At 42.7% G+C, this 21646-nt stretch overlaps 1 protein-coding gene across 9 annotated transcripts in view; it reads left to right on the forward strand.

Moving 5' to 3' along the window:
* Nucleotides 1–21646, forward strand: part of MME (membrane metalloendopeptidase) — a 310407-nt gene that overhangs the window by 188977 nt on the left and 99784 nt on the right. Inside the window, exon 4 of one of the 9 annotated variants that reach the window (XM_081532121.1) lies at nucleotides 16840–16963. The gene's annotated coding sequence lies outside the window, so the exon portion shown is untranslated. The other 8 variants (XM_081532091.1, XM_081532142.1, XM_081532160.1 and 5 more) reach the window with 8 other exon arrangements.

Below are 21646 nucleotides of genomic sequence, written 5' to 3' on the forward strand. Positions count from 1 at the left end.
TTGGGGGCAGGAGGAGAAGGGGACGACAGATGATGAGATGGTTGGATGGCATCACCGACTCAATGGACATGAGTTTGGGTAAACTCTGGGAGTTGGTGATGGACAGGGAGGCCTGGCATGCTGCGATTCATGGGGTCGCAAAGAGTCAGACACGACTGAGCTACTGAACTGAACTGAACAATTTTTTATTGATTGCATTCATTTTCCCATATTGATGATCATGTAGCAGGGAAGGGCCAATTTTGACTCCGTGTTGGATCTGTTGTTTTGACTTTAACCATAGCTTTTGTTATATAATCTTACATAATGACCTGCTTCAGAGAACCCTGCCCACCTGTGAATGGCTACCAGAAAAGAAGAAATTAATACATCCTCTCCTATTTTGTGAGGCTAGTAAAGTAGTGCTCCAAATTGGCCAAGCCAGGCTTCAGCAATACGTGAACCATGAACTTCCAGATGTTCAAGCTGGTTTTAGAAAAGACAGAGGAACCAGAGATCAATTTGCCAACATCCGCTGGATCATCGAAAATATAAGAGAGTTCCAGAAAAACATCTATTTCTGCTTTATTGACTATGCCAAAGCCTTTGACTGTATGGATCACAATAAACTGTGGAAAATTCTGAAAGAGATGGGAATACCAGACCACCTGACCTGCCTCTTGAGAAACCTGAATGCAGGTCAGGAAGCAACAGTTAGAACTGGACATGGAGCAACAGACTGGTTCCAAATAGGAAAAGGAGTACGTCAAGGCTGCATATTGTCACCCTGCTTATTTAACTTATATGCAGAGTACATCATGAGAAACGCTGGGCTGGAAGAAACACAAGCTGGAATCAAGACTGCCGGGAGAAATATCAATAACCTTAGATATGCAGATGACACCACCCTTATGGCAGAAAGTGAAGAAGAACTAAAGAGCCTCTTGATGAAAGTGAAAGAGGGGAGTGAAAAAGTTGGCTTAAAGCTCAACATTCAGAAAACTAAGATCATGGCATCTGGTCCCATCACTTCATGGGAAGTAAGTGGGGAAACAGTGGAAACAGTGTCAGACTTTATTTTGGGGGGCTCCAAAATCACTGCAGATGGTGATTGCAGCCATGAAATTAAAAGATGCTTACTCCTTGGAAGGAAGGTTACGGCCAACCTAGATAGCATATTTAAAAGCAGAGACGTTACTTTGCCAACAAAAGTCCGTCTAGTCAAGGCTATGGTTTTTCCAGTAGTCATGTATGGAAGTGAGAGTTGGATGGTGAAGAAAGCTGAGCGCTGAAGAATTGATGCTTTTGAAGTGTGGTGTTGGAGAAGACTCTTGAGAGTCTCTTGGACTGCAAGGAGATCCAACCAGTCCATCCTAAAGGAGATCAGTCCTGGTTGTTCATTGGAAGGACTGATGTTGAAGCTGAAACTCCAATACTTTGGCCACCTCATGGGAAGTGTTGACTCATTGGAAAAGACCCTGATGTTGGGAAGGATTGGGGGCAGGAGGAGAAGGGGACGACAGAGGATGAGATGGTTGGATGCCATCACCGACTCAGTGGACATGGGTTTGGGTAAATTCTGGGAGTTGGTGATGGACAGGGAGGCCTGGCGTGCTGCGATTCATGGGGTCACAAAGAGTCAGACACAACTGAGCGACTGAACTGAACTGAACTGAACTGAACTGAAATAGCCTTTTTACCTTACTTCCTCACCTCCTCCCCCTCTCTTATTTTAAAAAGGAAACTGACATCCAGACCCTGATGAGATGGTTATTTTGTAACACTAATCTGCTATCTTCTCTGTCTGCTGGCTTTCTGAATAAAGTCATTATTCCTTGCCTCAACACCTGGTTTGTAAACTTCTTTGCCTGTTGTCCAATGAGCAGAGTAAGCTTGGACTTGGTAACAATCATACTATTTTCAAACAATGACAGTTTGCCATTATTTCCTTCATTCTTTCCCTCTTTTCTTCTTTTCTTTTTCCTGCCATCTTTTTCCTGCCTCCTCTCTTTCTCTTTCTTTCTTTGTTTAATTTCTAACTGTATTGCCTCAGTTCTCTAAATACAACACTTATTGTACAAACTTGTATTTCTAGCTTTTGGATCATTTTTATATACTGCCTGCATTGTTTACTATTATTTTGGTTTTGCTTCAAAACTCATGCATGAGTTTGATCTTAATTTTCCCTTCAGATACTGTTCTATTATTAGTGTCAAAGTTATATTAATTTCATAAAATGAATTAGGAAATATTGTTCCTTATTTTATTTGCTAGGAAAGGTTGTATGACAATGGAATTGCCCATTAATAAGGTAGAATTTGCCTTAAAAATGTCTAGGCCTATTTCTTTTTTCTTTTTGGGAAGATTCCTAACTGTTAAACTTATTGAATGATTATAAGATTATTTAGGTTCTCTATTTATTCTTGAAACAGTTTTTGTAATTTGTATTGTCCTAGGACTCTGTTCATTTTACCTAATTTCTTAAATATATTGGATATAACAGCATATAACCTTTTCATTATCTTTTAAATTCTGTTTTATTTTTTGTTTTTTCTTTTATTCAAGCCATGCAAGTTTCCGTTGTAACCTTAACTCATCCATCTTTTTTAGCCTTGCCAGTTTTATCTTTTCACAGATCCAACTTTGAATCTGTTGCTCTTCTCTATTATATGTCATGAATTTATTATTCTAAGGTAATTTTTTCTTTCCTTTCATTTTGTTAGAATGTTTCCTGTTGTTCTTTTCTTAACTTTTTAAGTTGAATGCTCACTTCATGAAGTTTCAACATTTTTATTTTTAAATTAAAAACATTTAAGACTGTAAGTCTCCCTCTAGATAAGTCAATTAATAGGCAGTATTTTCATTGTCATCCAGTTTTTTTTTTTTAACTTTCATCTTTGATTCATGTGTTATTTATTTAAAAACAATTCAATTGAGTAAAATATAAAAATCAGCAATTCTTAAAAGCAGAAATATTCAACCTAGCAGGTAGATAAGAGCTCTGAAGATTAATACAGGGTAAGATTTTATAGATACAAGGAAGGAGGAACACGGAAGTTGTACTAGAAAAAAAAAAAAAAGATTAGTTACTGCAAGATTATTTTCCTTTGGCAGGAGTCCACCAGGTAGATTAGCTAACTAGTGCTGATCAGGCAATCCTGATGGACTAGTTTAAAATTCCATTTTTGGAATAGCCTAAACTGTAATTAAGTTCAGTCGCAGTTTAAAGTGTTGTGGGGATTAACATACGCTACACTTCATTTGGGACCTGTATTCTTGTCTTTAACATGTGTAAAAGTGTTTGTGTGCATCATTTAACAATTTCTAAGTGTACATGTGGTTTGGATTTAGCTTTCTTTAATTGTGTTAAGTTCCAAGAGTATGTTATTTATAATGAAAGTCTTTGAAATTCATCGGCACTTGGTTAATGGTTTGATATGTAATCAATGTTTATAAATATTCAGTGGGTGCTTAAAAAATGTGTTTTCTCCAGTTCTTGGGTAAAATGTTCAATATATTTTCATTAGGCAAGCTTTTAATATTGTTATTTAGATCTTTTGTATCATTACTGCTATGTATACATGATTTGTCAAAAATCATGAACAATGGATTAAAATCACCCATTATCATGGTGAATTATCATTTTCCTCTTGCAATTCTTTTTTTTTTTTTGCAGTACATATTTAAACTTTATAGTACTGTTTAGAATTGTATCACCCTGCTGAACTGATTACTACCTTTTTTTGGTAAATTTTAAGTTTATTTTGTCTGATTACAATATAGCTACACCAGGTCTCTTTTGGTTAACATTTGTTTGAACTATCTTTTTTTAACATCGTTTTGCTTTCAACCATTCTATATTATTAGATTATATGTGTGTCTCTTGGGCTTCCCTGGTGGTTGAGACAGCAAAGAATCTGCCTGCAATGCAGGAGACCCAGGTTTGATCCCTGGATCGGGAAGACCCCCTGGAGGAGGGAATGGCAACCCACTCCAGTACTCTTGCCTGGAAAATCCCGTGGACGGAGGAGCCTGGTAGGCTGCAGTCCATGGGGTCACTAGGAGTCGGACACGACTGAGCGACTTCACTTTCACTTTTCACTTTCATGCATTGGAGAAGGAAATGGCAACCCACTCTAGTATTCTTGCCTGGAGAATCCCAGGGACAGGGGAGCCTGGTGGGCTTCCATCTATGGAGTCGCACAGAGTCGGACACGACTGAAGCGACTTAGCAGCAGCAGCAGCCAGTATTCTTCCTGGAGAATCCCACGGACAGAGGAGCCTGCAGGCTACAGTCTATAGGGTCACAAAGAGTTGGACACAACTGAAACAACTTAGCACGCATGTGTCTCTTAAACAGAAGATAGCTAGCTTTTATTTGTTGTATTACAATCTTTGTCCTATAATTGGAAAATTGGATCCAATTATATTTATTATAATTAATATAGTCTTTTCCATCTGAGCCAACAGGGAAGCCCATAATTAACATATTTGGATTAATTTCTATAATTTTATTTCTAGAATTTCATTTTTTTCTTTTTATCATTAGATTGCCTTTAATTTAATTCTAGTTATTTTCCTTATGTAAAACTTGACCTTACACTTTATTTTTTCTTTATGGTTAACTAGTAATTTTTACGTGTATAATTAATTTAGTAAGGTCTAAAATTAGTATCATTATCCTCCTTTCCAACAACCTAAGTAAGTGCTTTAGAGTGTTTGAACTCTATTTAATACTTTCCTGAGTTACACATCACCATTGCCTAGTGTTTCAGTTGATCTTTTTTATTCCCATACATTTTTTTCATCAGTGTCTCCTGAGATTTACCTATATTGTTACTATATTCTTTGCTTACTATTTCTTCTTGAATATAAGATCTCATATCTAGTGTTATTTTGTTTCACAAATTCATTCTCAACAAGTTCCTTCAGTGAGAGTTAGGTAGTGATAATTCTCTCTATTTTTGTTTGGCATAGTCTACCTGGGACCACTTTACTATGAATTTTTAACTTGGGATTTTCAGACTGCACAATTAGTATAAATCTCAGCCCTATATCCATCTGAGGTCTGGTCTGATCATGAATTTTCACTGGAAGCTTTTTGGTATAAATTTACTTACCTGAAGTGGAGGCTTAAAAACAAATATATTTATGTATTTATGTTTAGGGAGTAGGAAAGAGTGAAAGTGGGATTTGAGGTTTTTTTTCTTTTTTTCTAGTTCACCTTTTCACTGCAGATGTTCCTTTTTAGTCATCTCAACTTTATGTAGGAATCTGACCTGGCATTCATCTTGGTCTAGACTAGGTTTTGTAAGGAGACACAAATTTTGTTACAATTGAAACTCCAGATCGCCTAGGTTTGATAAGACCTTCTGAGATACGTAAATGTCACCAGGGCAGCACCACTTTCATCACTCAAATGCCTTTCTGGATTCCTAGCTTTTGGCTTTTCAGATTTTCCTCCCCTTTCTTGCTAGCTCAGTGGTGCACTTAAAGGGACTTTAAAAAATACTTTATCAAGAATTTGTAAGTATTGCATACAAGGACAGCTTTGAAGGATCTACTCTGCATCCTTCTAGAACTTGCGTTCCACTCTTAATAACTTATGCATAGCAGCCAGGAGGACTACTTTTGTTACCAAAAGTGTACCCCTTCCAGGTCCCGAGAGTGGGCTCTTGTCTACCACTCAGAAATGAATTGTCTCAGGAGAAACACATGCTAACAAAGCAAAAGATTTTATTGGGAATAGGCACTGGGTGGAGAGCAGGAGAGTAAGGGAACTCAGGAGAACTGTGTTGTCATGAGGCTGGCAGTCTTAGGTTTTATGGTGATGCGGTTTTCTTTCTGGGTTGTCTCTGGCCAGTCATTTTGCCCCTGCAAAATGATTCAAGACCCTTCCTGGCAGTGCACACATCTGTTAATTAAAGTGGTTTCCAGCACAGGGTTTCTGGAAGGTTGGCAGAACATATTATGGGCTGCATCCCGTCCCTCTTTTTGTCCCCTCCCAAATTCTCCCAGTTAGTCTTACAAGACATATCAGGAGATGGTATCTCCCACCTCTTTTTGACCCCTTCTAAATTCTCCCAGTTAGTTTTTAGCAGCAGCACTGTGTTCCTTATCATTACCTCCAGTTGTGCAACAACTCATGCCTGGCCAAAGATTCCCTAACATTTTCTCCTCCATCTCTGTAACTCACCAAACTACCTGACTTTGAAAAACCTCTACGAATCTCGGTTTCATGAGTTTCCTTAACTAGTGACTCTTTATTAGATCTATTATAAAAGAAATCTTCCCAGTTTACATAACCTCTTTCTAGGATGAGATTTGGCATTTTTGATAAAACCCTTAAATTTCTGGGGAACTTTAATGAGATTAAGATTTCTTGTAGGAAACACACACTTGACCAACAGCCAGAAGTTTCATTCTAAAAACAACTTTGCACTTTTTTTGTTAAATGTATACTCTATATCCAGTCTTTTCATCTATGAAACAAACTTATCAAAAGTGAATCTTTGAATTGGATTCTTTCAGAGTTTTGTTTTGTTTTGTTTTTTTTAATTGCAATTGAATAGACCTAACTATGAACAAAGCTAGTGGAGGTGGTAGAATTCCAGTTGAGCTATTTCAAATCCTGAAAGATGATGCTGTGAAAGTGCTGCACTCAATATGCCAGCAAATTTGGAAAACTCAGCAGTGGCCACAGGACTGGAAAAGGTCAGTTTTCATTCCAATCCCAAAGAAAGGCAATGCCAAAGAATGCTCAACTACCACACAATTGCACTCATCTCACATGCTAGTAAAGTAGTGTTCAAAATTCTCCAAGCCAGGCTTCAGTAATAAGTGAACTGTGAACTTCCAGATCTTCAAGCTGGATTTAGAAAAGTCAGAGGAACCAGAGATCAATTTGCCAACATCTGTTGGGTCATCGAAAAAGCAAGAGAGTTCCAGAAAAACATCTATTTCTGCTTTATTGACTATGCCAAAGCCTTTGACTGTATGGATCACAATAAACTGTGGAAAATTCTGAAAGAGATGGCAATACCAGACCACCTGACCTGCCTCTTGAGAAACCTGTATGCCGGTCAGGAAGCAACAGTTAGAACTGTACATGGAACAACAGCCTGGTTCCCAATAGGAAAAGGAGTATGTCAAGGCTGTATATTGTCACCCTGCTTATTTAACTTATATGCAGAGTACATCATGAGAAACGCTGGGCTGGAAGAAGCACAAGCTGGAATCAAGATTGCTGGGAGAAATATCAATCACCTCAGATATGCAGATGACACCACCCTTATGGCAGAAAGTGAAGAGGAACTAAAAAGCCTCTTGATGAAAGTGAAAGAGGAGAGTGAAAAAGTTGGCTTAAACTCAACATTCAGAAAACTAAGATCATGGCATCCGGTCCCATCACTTCATGGGAAGTAGGTGGGGAAACAGTGGAAACAGTGTCAGACTTTATTTTTTTGTGCTCCAAAATCACTGCAGATGGTGATTGCAGCCATGAAATTAAAATATGCTTACTCCTTGGAAGGAAAGTTATGACCAACCTAGATAGCATATTAAAAAGCAGAGACATTACTTTGCCAACAAAGGTCCATCTAGTCAAGGCTATGGTTTTTCCAGTGGTCATGTATGGATGTGAGAGTTGGACTGTGAAGAATGCTGAGCACCAAAGAATTGATGCTTTTGAAGTGTGGTGTGGGAGAAGACTCTTGAGAGTCCCTTGGACTGCAAGGAGATCCAAGCAGTCCATCCTAGAGGAGATCAGTCCTGGGTGTTCATTGGAAGGACTGATGTTGAAGCTGAAACTCCAATATTTTGGCCACCTCATTTCGAAGAGTTGACTCATTGGAAAAGACCCTGATGCTGGGAAGGACTGAGGGCAGGAGGAGAAGGGGATGACAGAGGACGAGATGGCTGGATGGCATCACCGACTTGATGGACATGGGTTTGGTAAACTCCGGGAGTTGGTGATGGACAGGGAGGCCTGGCGTTCTGCAGTTCGTGGGGTCACAAAGAGTCGGACATGACTGAGTGAACTGAACTGAGCTGACTATAATCTATGACATATGCTCTGTTAAGAATAGTCCGAAAACTTTTCATTAACAAATCTTAATTTTTATGAAAATTTAAATGAATTACCTTTGTTTTTGTGTTTCAACTCAAAGTTTAGAGGCACTATAAACAAATCAGACCATCTTTGTTTCTATCAGAATAAGATATTCCTGAACTGCAAGGATAAGTATTACCTTCTGTTGCTGCTGCTGCTAATGCGTCGCTTCAGTCGTGTCCGACTCTGTGCGACCCCATAGACAGAAGCCTACCAGGCTCCGCTGTCCCTGGGATTCTCCAGGCAAGAACACTGGAGTGGGTTGCCATTTCCTTCTCCAATGCATGAAAGTGAAAAGTGAAAGTGAAGTCGCTCAGTCGTTTCCTACTCTTCGCGACCCCACGGACAGCAGCCTACCAGGCTCTTCTGTCCATGGGATTTTCCAGGCAAGAGTACTGGAGTGGAGTGCCATTGCCTTCTCCGTTAGGTAGTTAGAATAGAAAACAGGAGCCCAACATGGCGGTGGCTGAAAGACAAGGAAGGGAAAAGCCCTCGAAAACAGAACAAAGGAAGGTCAAAGGAAGGTCCAAGGACTGGAGTGAGAACTTCAGGTAGAACAACACTCCTGACCAACCCAATTTACATAGGGCAGGCCCAGGGGGAGGAAAAAAACATATAAAAAGAGGAGCCAAAGCGCTCTCTCTCACTCTCTCCCGCGCGCTGCAGCATTCTTCTCTCCACGTCTTTGGGTCGGCATGCCCTAAGCTTAGAGGATGGATTTTCCTGCTATTATCTAAATAAAAGAGCTATAACACTGAGCTGTAACACCGATTCGTCTAAGAGCTATAACACTGTCTGTTCGAGACCTGAGAGCTATAACACAGTCTGTTCAAGACCCGAGAGCTGTGACCTGCCGGGGGCTTTAATGTCTGTCACTCCAAATCTTTGTTGTGATGAGATAGAACCGAGGAGCATACACTCGCCTGACATCTATGGTGCCGTGACTCGGATTTAACCTGGCTGAAACAACCTCGGCGTGGCCCCCCGCAAGGAGGAGGCCAAGCACAGCAGGAGCCCAACTCAGCGAAAGCTCCCAAAGGTAGACGCAAAGAAAATCCAGGGCAGGGGGAGTTAGAAGAGGCCTATCGTGCTGGAAACCAGGACAGCGAAAAATGAACTCAGCAGAAAGCTCAAGCGGCTCAGTCTCAGACTCCAGAAGACCTCTTGAGGTCCTCGCTCCTATGGCTGGAGGGACATATGCCTAACTAAATCTTAATTCCTTTACAATCTCTCGTTTCTTGTTTCCTTGAACCCCTCGTTAACAGGCGGGCGGCAGTGGGCACAACTGAGGGACTCTGGAGAGGCTACTGTTTGGTATGTCCCAAAGACACTACCTGCTGAGCCCCAGTAGCTGTTACCCAAGCCCGTGAAGGTTCTTCTGTCCTTACTCTTCCCTGTGCCAAGGATCAGGCCAATGAAAACTGTGAGCGCTAGTCAGATACTTAGCAGATTTTCCAGCAGGCTATGAAGGGGATTCCTTGGCACGTTTTTCCCATTGTTTTTTCCTGCTGTCCTTCAGCTCTCTCCCGGGACTCGAGCGCGGCCAAAACCCAGGATGCCTGGCTTCAGGACCTAATGAAGCTCAGGCTCTGATGTCTCATTGCAAAAATTCATTGAGAGACAAAGGGATAAGTAAGAGGTGGATGTTAGGATTCAGAGAGAGGGTGTAAGGCATTCCTAATATGCTAATGAGTGGGAGGATCATCCCAACCACTGGGGAGCCACCCACTCCTCCCTCTTTTGACAGTGCCTTAGAGCTGTCCTGCCACCTCTGAGTGTGTCTATTGGCTTATAGATTGGGGATTAAGGTTTACTTGAATTTGACTTGTCATCTTGGACCTAATTGATTTTAATTGGTTTACATTATGCCCTTGTGCTATGTCATTCTTTCAAAGGTTGTGCTCTGCCTCCTTCCCTCCTGTTTCATGATCCTTTCCTCAGCCCCATCCGGGCCCACAATGTTGCCTCTACAATCTTCTGGAGGGACAGCCAGAAAATACCTGGCCTTGGGAGGGAAAAACTGTATAATATCCAACCCCTTAATCCTACCCAGCACTGGTCATGCTGGAGATCTTGGGGACGCCCAACTCCAGTCCAGGGGTCCCAGGAGGTCATCACGCCTTGACCTGCCTAGGGATCTGGTCCTTGAAAGGTTGTCACGCCTCAACCTGCTCGGAGATCCGCTAGCCCCACGGGTCCCAGGAGGTCGTCACACCTCGACCTGCCCAGGGACCCGATTCTCGGGAGGCCGCCACGCTTCGACCTGCCCGGGGATTCGATCTTCTAGGAGGCTCTGATGCCTCAGCCTGCCTGGGGATCTGCACCCTGACCCGAGGACGCCTGGCTCTTGGGTTGCAACAGTACTGGGTAGGATAAGCTTCAGGAAGATTCACCCCTTAGGAAGTCCCCCCATGGAAACAGAAGGAAGCCTATTACTTGTGGGACTGTGCCTGGGTCTCAGCAATAACTGAGCCCAATGAGAACCCCATTGCCTTTCTGGAATGGCTAAAAGAGGCCCTCCAAAAGTTTACCAAAGTGGACTTAGACTCTTACGAGGGACAGGTGATTTTAAAGGACAAATTCCTGTCCCAATGTGCATCAGATATCAGAATTAAGTTACAACAGCTACAGCAGCAGGACCCTGCTCTCTCTTTAGATGATATGATCCAGACAGCCACCAATACCTTTTATAACAGAGAACAGGAGAAGGAGGCCAAGGCCCAGGAGAGAGAGAGAAGGAAAGAGACCAGGCATGCCCAGATGCTGGCTGCCCTCCAGAGAAGCCCTATGGCAAACCCCGAGTCCTTGAAGGACAAGACAAATGCCTAATCTGTAGACAGGTGGGGCAGTGGGCCAAAGAGTGTCCAAACCGTGACAAGTCTCCTAGAACGGCTTGCCACAAATGCAATGAACTGGGACATTGGGCGGCACTCTGCCCTCCGGACCCAAGAGCCTCAAGGTCAAGCGCCAAGCCTTCCCTCACGATGGTTCAACAGGACTGAAGCGGCCCTCTCTAGCCAGCCCGCCTGTCACAGATAACCATCACAGTGCTGGAGCCAAGGGTGCAACTGATGTGGCAGGTAGGTCTGAGAATTTCTTGGTTGACACAGGGGCTACCTACTCTGTCTTGATCTCCTATTCTGGAGCCTTCTCCTCTCAAACCTGAACCATTTGAGGTGCTACAGGAAAAGCAACTACTAAAAGATTCACCCAAGCACTTCTTTGTTGCTGGGATAGACAAATATTTTCCCACCAGTTTCTGCTGGTCCCTGAGTGTCCTACTCCCTTATTGGGAAGAGATATACTCACTAAACTGGGGACCACCCTTGTGATAGGAAGCTTTTCAGCCCCTAGAGCTCTACAACTCCTGGTTACTCTGAAGAACCCATTACACCTTCTCTAATAGAGAGGGACCAACAACTATGGGAGGACAAAATTAACCCCCAGGTGTGGGACCAGGGAATTCCTGGACGAACCCACCAAGCTGAACCGGTCATCATTGTCCTCTGAGATCCCACTCAGTTTCCTAACAGAAAACAATATCCCCTCAAAAGAGAGGCTTGGGAGGGACTACAGCCTTTAATAAATAAATTCCTTGCTTGTGGGCTATTGGTCCCCACCAGTTGACCATGTAACACCCCAATCCTCTCAGTAAAGAAAAAGGATGGAACCTGGCAAATGGTTCAAGATCTCTGGATCATAAATGAAGCTGTAGTCCCCCTCCATCCCACAGTACCCAATCCCTATGTAATCTTGGGAGAAACCCCAGCCAGTGCCAAGTGGTTTACAGACTTGGATCTCAAAGATGCATTTTTTTTTGCATACCACTGGCTAAAGAATCCCAATATCTTTTGGCCTTTGAGTGGGAGGCCCCAGGAGAAAAACACTAACAGATGACTTGGACAGTATTACCTCAGGGGTTCAGAGATAGCCCCCACCTGTTTGGACAGGCCCTTAGCCGGGATCTCCTAGATCTGGACCTGGGACCTAATGGGAAAATATTACAATACGTAGATGACCTACTAATCTGCTCTCCAGATGAGAAAAATGCCCAACAACATGCAATTCAGGTTCTAAACTTTTTGGCAGAAAGGGGATATAAAGTCTCCCGTGCTAAGGCACAGATGGTCAAGACAAAAGTCACTTACCTGGGAGTTCAGATTACACATGGGTCTAGGAGGCTGTCCTCTGATCGGGTACAAGGAATCCTCTAGTTGCCCTCCCCCATGACTCGAAAACAATTGCGAGCTTTCCTGGGGCTAACTGGGTATTGTAGAATCTGGATACCCAACTGTGGTCTAATTGCCCAGCCCTTATATGAAAGCTTAAAGGGACGGGATGATTCAATCACACTGATGTGGGGAACTCCTCAAAAGAAAGCAGAGGCTACACTAAAACAAGCCTTAACTCAGGCACCTGCCTTGAGGTTGCCAGACCCAGAAAAAGCATTCCAACTTTATGTCCATGAAAGAGAGGGAGTAACCTTGGGAGTGTTAACTCAAAGGCTAGGGTCTGAGCCCCAGTCTGTAGCTTACTTATCCAAGAGGCTCGATCCAACCGCCCGAGGCTGGCCCCCCTGCCTTCAAGATCTTGCAGCTATTGCAATCATGATAGAAGATGCTTTAAAATTCTCCTTTGGGGGCAAACTAACTATTTTTTCCAGCCACCAAGTAAAACAACTCCTAAATGGGAGATGCCATTTATGGATGTCTGATCAAAGAATCCTCAGATATCAAGTAATCCTGATGGAAAATCCAGGCCTCACTATATTCCCTTGTGAGATTCTTAACCCAGCCACCCTCCTGCCTACCCCCAAGGGCTCTCTCCCCTTTCACTCTTGTCTAGAAACCTTGGACCACTGGACAAAACCCTGAGAGGGATTGTCGGAAGATCCTCTGACCAATCCTGAGGAAATCTGGTACACTGATGGAAGCAGCTTTGTCTTAGATGGAAAAAGAAGAGCCGGATATGCAATAGTTTCCAATTTTGAGATCATAGAAGCTAAGCCTCTGCCACCAGGTACTTCAGCCCAATTAGCTGAGCTCATAGCCCTGACTCGAGCTTTAGAGCTGGGAAAAGGAAAAAGAATAGCCATTTACAGTGACTCCAAGTATGCCTTTCTGGTGCTGCATGCACATGCTGCTATTTGGAAAGAAAGGGGCCACTTGACCACCCAAGGGTCCCCAATCAAGTATGGTGATCAAATTCTTAGACTCCTGGAGGCAGTTCATCGGCCCACTGAGGTTTCAGTCTCCCACTGTAAAGGACACCAAAAAGAGAGCACAGAAGTGGCACAAGGGAACCAAGCAGCTGATCAGGCAGCTAAGAGAGCAGCATTACAGAACAATGACCTAATAGGGGTTGCCACCTTAGTTCCACAGACTAATTTGCCAGAAACTCCTTCATATACTGAAGGTGAGACTCAAAGCTAAGAGTGAGGGCTTTCAAGAAGATCATATGGGGTGGTTCCAAAAGGAGGGACTCCTTTTTCTGCCTGGAAACCTCCAATGGAAGTTGGTTAATTCCTTACATGCCACCACTCATTTAGGAGAAAAGGCCATCCAAAGATTACTAGAAAGGTCCTTCAGAGGAACAGGTCTCCAAACAACTATAAGGCAAGCGATCTCCTCTTGTCCCACTTGCCAATTAAACAACCCCCAAGGAGCTCGAAGACCCCAGATGGCCCAGCCCGTCCAATGACGTGGGACCTATCCAGGAGAGGACTGGCAGATGGACTTCACCCAGATGCTAGTTTCTCAAGGGTGTGAATACCTATTAGTCATGATAGATACATTCACAGGATGGATTGAAGGCTTTCCCACCTGGACTGAGAAGGCTGAGGAGGTAGTAAAAAAACTGCTCCATGAAATCATTCCAAGATTTGGTCTGCCCAGGTCACTACAAAGTGACAATGGGACATCATTTACTTCTAAGGTCACCCAAGGGGTCTCTAAAGCATTGGGCATTACTTATTATCTCCATTGTGCCTGGAGGCCTCAGTCTTCAGGAAAAGTAGAAAGAGCCAACCAATTCTTAAAATCAGCGATAAAAAAGATAACCCAGGAGACCTCCCTGGGATGGAAGGAGACTTTACCAATAGCCCTCCTCCGCACCCGTATTGCCCCTAAGGAACAGGTTGGTCTTAGTCCTTATGAGATGCTATATGGGAGACCTTTTGTTTATGTCAATGACCTCTTCCTAGATCCAGAGGTTCAGACCATGGCCATTGGGCAATTCCAACAGGACATACGCTTGTGGGGTGTGAACCAGGACCCTAAAGATTCTAAGGAGTCACCACTATATGCTCCAGGGACTCAAGTCCTAATCAAAGTCTGGAAAGATGTGTCCCCAAAGGCTCAACTCCAGCCCACATGGAAGGGCCCCTACCCTGTAATACTTTCTACCCCCACAGCAGTCAAGGTACCAGAACACAACTCCCGGATTCACTAATCATGAGTCAAGCCATTGAAGAAAACAGAAGAGGACATTCAATACACCTGTGAGCCCCTGGAAGCTCTCAGATACCTATTCAGAACTACAAATGAGTGCCATACTAATGAACACCCCCAAAATCTGATTTCTGGGGATAAGATTTCTCAGGATAGCTCTAAAGAGCCAACACAACTTGGCAGAGCTTGTACTCCAAAACAGACAGGAGATAGATACTCTGATCCCTGAACAGGGAGCCATCCTGGCAATGTGAATCTGGAATTGGCTAATGCCCCTACTAGTCCTTGTTATGCCATATTGATGCTGCTTATGATTACTCCATGTATTGTCAATTGTCTAACCTGTTTTTCTCTGCTCAGGTCAACAAGCTACAACATGCAGTGCCAGTTCAACAAAGATATAAAACTACAGCTGACCATGGAAAATATCACTCACCCTTAGATGGACACCTCTATGAGGACTCTGAGGCCTGAGACTAGCAAGAGGGGAAGGCCCAATATCCCTCGCCATCCCAATTCAGCAGGAAGTAACCAGAAAGACCTCGACGCCCCTATTCCCAAAGAATTGGGCCTCCCATCTCTTGAGGGGGAAATGTTAGGTATTTAGACTAGAAAACAGAAGTCCAAAATGGCGGTGGCTAAAAGACAAAGGAGGGAAAAGCCTATGAAAACAGAACAAAGGAAGGTCAAAGGAAGGTCCGAGGACTGGAGTGAGAACTTCAGGTAGAACAACACTCCTGGCCAACCCAATTTACATAGGGCAGGCCCAGGGGGAGGAAAAAAAAAAAACCAACATATAAAAAGAGGAGCCAAAGCACTCTCTCTCTCTCTCCCACGCACTGGGGCCTTCTTCTCTTCACGTCTTTGGGTCGGCATGCCCTCACGCTTCGAGGATGGATTTCCTGCTCTTATCTAAATAAAAGAGCTGTAACACTGAGCTGTAACACTGATTCGTCTAAGAGCTATAACACTGTCTGTTCGAGACCTGAGAGATATAACACAGTCTGTTCAAGACCCAAGAGCTGTGACCCGCCAAGGGCTTTAACGTCCGTCACTCCAAATCTTTGTTGTGACGAGACAGAACCGAGGAGCATACACTCGCCTGACACTTCCAAAGAAAATTTCTTTTTAAAAATTTTGTGCAAATTTGAAAACAGAACCTAGCTTGAAAAATTCAAATAGAAATGTTAGGACCAGGACTGAGTTTTACTTACATTTCCTGTTGATATGCAAACTTGGTGATTATTCTGGCCAAGGTATTCCCCCTCTACCACCAACTTTCATAACATATTAATGGGAAGAAATGTATTAAACTTTTAACGTACATGGCTCCTTATGAAGAAACTGAGGATTGACTACATTAAAAAAAAAAAGACTTTTCTAGCTCATTTTAATTTATTGTTAATTATATAAGGTTGAGATAACATTCTGATGATTTAGCTGGAAAGTAGTAAAAATTAAGTACTGGAGTGTTAGAAAATCTAGATTTCTCACAGATTGAGTAAATCACCGTTCTATACTTCAATCTTTCCTGTAAAGTGAGGATAAGAGTAACTCTTATTTGAGTCAAAATGAACTGGGTTCAAATTCCTGAGCTGAGCTCCTTATGCTTATTTGTGAGATAATTACATTCATATTGTAATATTGTGAGGATTAAGTAGTGTCTGCACCATACATCAAGAAAGAGTAGAGAACAGAGGTTTGAGGAGAGTATTTTTGATTTTGCTATATAATCTAATTATATAATGATTGTTCTTTTTCTTAATGTCTCTCCATTGTATCCCATTTACCCTTTCATTAGCAAGTATCACTTTTTCTCTTAGCTTTTCGGCTTTCTTTGTTATGAAAAAGATTCAAAATTTGTCAGTGCAAAGGGACTTCTCTCAAGCACTAAGTCATTGTGATGTTAAAAACAGTAACAGCAAGTTCAGGAAAACTCAGCCTGTATTCCAGTATAAATACCGCAGGATGTGTTATATGTGTGTATATGGGTATATACATGTTGACAAACATATAAGGAAAAAGAGATTGATGTTAAAGCTGCCTATATACTTGACATTGATTAACTGAACCAAAAATTATTGAAGAAAAAAAAAAAGGAATTAGAAGAGGTTTAATTCTTCTAAACTAAACTGTTTTTTGTGCCCTTGAAAAGGAATCGCATGTCTTACATGAAAATAGTATGTTGCTTGACTGCATTAAAATGATGAGGGTCCAGCAGAAACATTATAGCTAATTTTAATAGGTAGAGCAGACACACTTGAGTTTCTTTTTCTCTGACGTTCTCACTCCCCATTCCAGCCCCCCAGGTATGCACATTACAAGATTCCCTAGAGTCAGAAGATGGAAGTGGAGAGTTTCAGTACAGAAGGTAGCTCTGGACATCCCCAAGAAAAAGAAAGGAAGGGAAGAAAGAGATAAGAGGGTAAGCAAAGAGGAAGGTGGGGGGCGGGGGGGAACAGAAGGAGAGGAGAATAAAGGGAGCGAGGGATTGCAAGAAAAGAATGAAAGAAAACACATAAATGAAGGAGAGAAAGAAAATAAAGAAAAAACGAGAAAGGAAGGAAGCTTCGCCGATGGGAGCGAGAAAAAGGGAAAGAGTGTGAGGAAGAGAATTGTTTTTGTCTCAGGTCCATTAAGAAGAGAAATAGAACCTTTATCAGCACAACAGAATCTCGAAGAGGCAATGTATTGTTTTCTTGAAAGCCCAGAAGCTAAGCAATTCCAGGAATGTTTGGCAAAGACCTTTTGAGAAGGGTGAGGTGGGGGACGGGTGGGGAGGACTTTCCCATACCCCTAGCCCCCAGCCCTGGCCCCATCACAGGATGTGACAGGATTTGGGAGACCTAGAGGAAACCTTCAGGTCACTCAGGGAACTGCTCCTCTAGCTGGTCCTGCAGTAGCGAGGCGGGCTGGGGGGTGGGGGGTAGAGCGCCCAGACGCGCGGGGCGCGGAGATGTGCGAGTGGCGAAGGTGGACCCAGCGCAGGCGGGAGCAGCCGCCCAACTCCCGGCCCAGGATCTGCTGAGAGGCCACGGTGAGTCTCTCCGGGTGCGGGTCTAGAGATGCCCCGGTTCCCCGTCGCCCCACGGGCCCCGGCCGAGGCGGGCCCGGAACCTCCCCGGAGTCCGGCCTGGGCTCTGCGCTGCCACCCGCTGCCGGGAGCCCGCGCTGCTCCAGGCGCGCCTGGGCGGACGCACCTACCCACCCGCGCTCTGCGGGGCTCCCCGGCGCCCGCGGCCCCGTGCGCTCATTGGTCAGGGATGTGTCTGCTCAGCAGCCGCCAACTTCCCCGGAATCCCACGGGTGAGTCCCGGGAGAGCGAGCTGGCACCTGGGAACTGAGGGAGATGGGTCCAAAGGGCGTGAGATCTCCCCTGGGGCGGTGGGAGCTGCTGGGACGGGAGCTGGAGGGCCAAGCTGGCCGCGGGGCGCGGCTGCCCGGGAGGTGCACGGAACCGGGTCGACGACTCAGGTCCGGCGCGATCAGAGCGCCCGCGACCCCGCGGGCGAGGGAGGCGTGCCCTGGGAAAAGCCGAAACTGAGACTTAAAGAGTGAGGGACCAGGGCAAAGAGGGTAACCTGGAGGAGGGCTCAGCAAGTGATGTGAGGTCTACTCTTCAGGTTCATTTCCATAGCTTTCCTGCAGCCTCTTCCTCGGAGAGTTAGGTCTGGTTACTGAGTTCAGCGGTACCAGATTGCAGCGGGGCTGATTTGGGGACTTGGAATTTGCCATTCCGCTGGACAGACACAGTGTTTTTGTATATTCAAAGTAAGGTTTGTTTTCATTCTGGTTTCTGTCAGATTTTCTTCCCTTTTGTAGCTCACTTTTCTATTTTTACTTTCCCTAACCTGAAGATCTTTTTATTATCCCACCTCTTCATCTTGCTTTGAACCTTAGTTTCCTCTTACATAATTTATGCTGATAGAGTGCTTAAATCTCCCGAGGGTTGGTCGGTGGGAGTGGGGTGGGTAGTTCTTTAGCAGATGAAAGTTTCCTTAATCGGCCTCAACCAGTTTGTATTATTCGAACAAAAGGGTACTTGCAACCGAACTGTTCTCTTTAGCCACTTGATCAAGCCTACTCTTCTCCCATATACGATGCAAATAGTAATTTCATTAAACTGAAAAGTAGTACCTTGATTTGCAGTGTCAGCATTTGGAAGTTGCTAACCCACAAATCGGCTATGAAGGCATCTACCTTGCATTATTGCTGGGTTTCAGGACTTACAGAAATATTGTCCCACAGTTTCTTGCGCTCCATGCTGTGTCTTTTGTTGTATAGCTGCTACACTGCATATGAGAGTAATGTGGTTGGGACTTTGTGTTCAGAACTCCGTATATTATTAATAGATCCTGGAAACACCTTCAAGTTAATGTCTGGGGAAACAAGGAGGTGATCTCTAGCATATGTGCCTCCTCAGATCTGCGGCTACCATCTAGTATATGTGCTGCCGTCTAAATATGGGACCTGTTACCATCTCTTTTGAATATAAGTATAGTTGGTTTATAATATGTGTCAGTTTCAGGTGTATAAATAGTGGTTCAGTATTTTTGTAGATTATACTCCCCTATAGGTGGAACCTGTTTCTCTTGCTTCCTATGCCTCAGTTTCCATAATACAAACTGTAATTGCGTAGATTAACCTCAGGTACTAGTAGAAATGTTAAAGTACTGTGAAGATGAACATTGCTTGGATTTATAGACTTATTTTTAACAAACCAGTTATCCTCTGGATTCTTTGATTTGATGTTGTGATAAAAGTAATGTGTATGCTCAACTGGTATAAAAATTGCTACTTTATATTGCTTTGAAACTCGATTTCTACCTAGGCAAAATAATCCTTTTTTCTTTTGGAGATGTAGTCTGAAGTCTGCATTTTCTTAGGTTAAATGTTCTATTTCTCTTCTCCTGTAAGTGTCTACTTTTTTGCTGGAACTTGCCAACATATCTCCAATTGAGGTGAAATACTTTAAGGATGTAGGTATGTTTTGGCATATCCTGCTTTATATGGGACTACAAGTATCAGCTGTATAATTTTTATATTCTTTCATATTATTGCCTCCTTTACCCCTCCCTAAAACGGGTTGGATGTGGTTGCATTGGGCGTCTAAGTATCTGAGAGATAGTGGTAAGTTTCTTCCTGAAATTCAAGATACTGACACTTATTTCATATAAGAAAATAGTGAATCCACTGGAATTGACTGGAAATGAATAACAAAGTTAATTAGGCGGTTAAACATGCCTGCCTCGTTTTTGCTTTGGTAAGTGCTGTTGAAAAATGTGTCTTAGGAGCAAAGATTGCAAATTTACCGGGCGTTTACAAGAGGCGCAGATGGAGAGTTAGCATGTAGTTAAAAAATGATATTCTTTTGATGCAGGTGGAAGGACTAAACAGCCTCAGTCACTGCCTTCATTTATCCTTGTAACAATTTCTGCTGCCTTAGGTGCAGAACCATTAGGAGCTCAACTGCTACAGTACCCCAATCTCATGGGTAAGGAGGAGAAACCTGGGAAAAGTACCTCAGAAGACAGAAAGATACACATGCCTTCTAGTTTTCCTGTATAGTGGAAGCCTGGTGGCGCCAAAGAGCACCTTTAATTTAACCCCATGGCTGCCCTGGTTCCTGGCCCTGAGTTTTGCTAGAGAAACTGACTGTTGTTTCTAAGAAAGAACTAAAAAGAAAAGTGGGTCATAATATATCAGGATAATGTTTCTCTAGATTGTCTTCTGAACTATTATTAGTGAAGGGAGAGAAATACTCAGGAAAGGGAAATACTCAAGTAAATGTGATTAATATTAAGATGTTATTGAAGTCAGTCTTGAATTCATCTGGGAGAAGTGGGAAAATTTTTCTTTTTATTGTTTACCTTTCTGTACAGCATACAAGTGTTCAGTTTGTTTCCACATTTTCTTTCCCCACCTACCTCCCCTGTTAAAACTCCAAGGACTACTATCAATGCAATTCCATATCATAACCCAAGAAAGAGGCTGTGAGATGAAGCCAACATGAGTTACATAACCATTAAGACATTTTAACATTCAGGTACATTACATTCCATTTTTATTGAGTAGACATGGTTTTCATGGTCGAATAAACTATTTTTATTTGATACTCTGTCCTTGGTTATAGCCTCATGTAATCAAGGGAACAGCATACTTAAAAATATGTATCCAGAAATTTAAAGTCCAGTTGTGGTTCACTTAGTAATAACTCACTAGGGGTATTAAATTCCTAGTTATCTGCTGGATCACCCAGGCCATCTTTTAAACATAGAATCCTTATCTACTTTATCCTGTGCCTCAGTTTCCACAAAACACATTCTCAGAAAATTACAAAAATTTCTAACAGTAAGAGCATCTCTGAGCAGTCACTTCACCTGGGAACTAAATTATATGCTTAATTTGCATCAGGCTATAAACAGCTAATCTGTTAGTTTATGATCCTTTTTTCTACAATCAGCCAGGAAATTGAAGTCGTCTGCTCTAAGCTTTGGTGAATGGCTGATAAAGAGTGACTAGGCCTCTAAAAGAAACATAATGAAATTTAATACTTAGGCTTATATCCCCTTAATTTTACCCCCTAGACTTCAGCAATAAGGTTTAAAGTAGCTATCTTTCTATGATTATTCAATTTTATTTCAGAATGTATTCTTTGTAATTGTGTTCTTTGAAATGTATTCATTGTAAATGTATTCTTAGTTGTGTAGCTCTGGGCACGTTACTGGTTTTTCTTTGCCCCACTTTCCTAAGGTATAGAATTGGAATATTAAAAATCCACCTCACAAAGATTCAAAGAATTAGCACATGCAAAGCACTAAGAACTATGAATGACACAGAGGAAGTACTCAATAAATGTCAGCTATTATTAGTAGAAGTATTAATATTAGTAATTTAAAAACAAGTTAAATAAGTATCTTGTTATCTTGATCTGCAAGGTTGAATTTTTTTTTAATCATATTTTTTCCTCCTTTAGTTGCACAAGGAAGCTGTGATTGTGGTTAATATCTCTCATCCCAGGTTATAAACCATGACTTTTGATCCAGTGAATGACCATTTCCAAGACAGTCTTACCAGTTAGTAGATACTCATGTTAGCAGTTGTAATT

The sequence above is a fragment of the Giraffa tippelskirchi genome, chromosome 2 (assembly GCF_054371585.1).
Source record: "Giraffa tippelskirchi isolate mGirTip1 chromosome 2, T2T-mGirTip1v1.2.pri, whole genome shotgun sequence".
In the NCBI taxonomy this organism is placed as follows: Eukaryota; Metazoa; Chordata; class Mammalia; order Artiodactyla; family Giraffidae; genus Giraffa; species Giraffa tippelskirchi.